Raw genomic sequence first — 339 nt, forward strand, 5'->3', positions numbered from 1 at the left:
TTTACATATTTTGTTTTATTTATTTATTTATTTATTTATTTATCTTCAGACAAAGTCTTGGTCTGTCGCCCAGGCTGGAGTGCAACGGCACGATCTCTGCTCACTGCAGCCTCCACCTCCTGGGTTCAGGCGATTCTCCTGCCTCAGCCTCCCGAGTAGCTGGCATTACAGGTGCCCTCTACCACGCCTGGCTTATTTTTGTATTTTTAGTAGAGATGGGGTTTCACCATAATGGCCAGGCTGGTCTCAAACTCCTGACCTGAGGTTATCTGCCTGCCTTGGCCTCCCAAAGCACTGGGATTTCAAGTGTGAGCCATCATGCGCGGCCCGGATTTTTGT

This window comes from Saimiri boliviensis, chromosome 14 (genome assembly GCF_048565385.1).
Source record: "Saimiri boliviensis isolate mSaiBol1 chromosome 14, mSaiBol1.pri, whole genome shotgun sequence".
NCBI classification, from domain to species: domain Eukaryota; kingdom Metazoa; phylum Chordata; class Mammalia; order Primates; family Cebidae; genus Saimiri; species Saimiri boliviensis.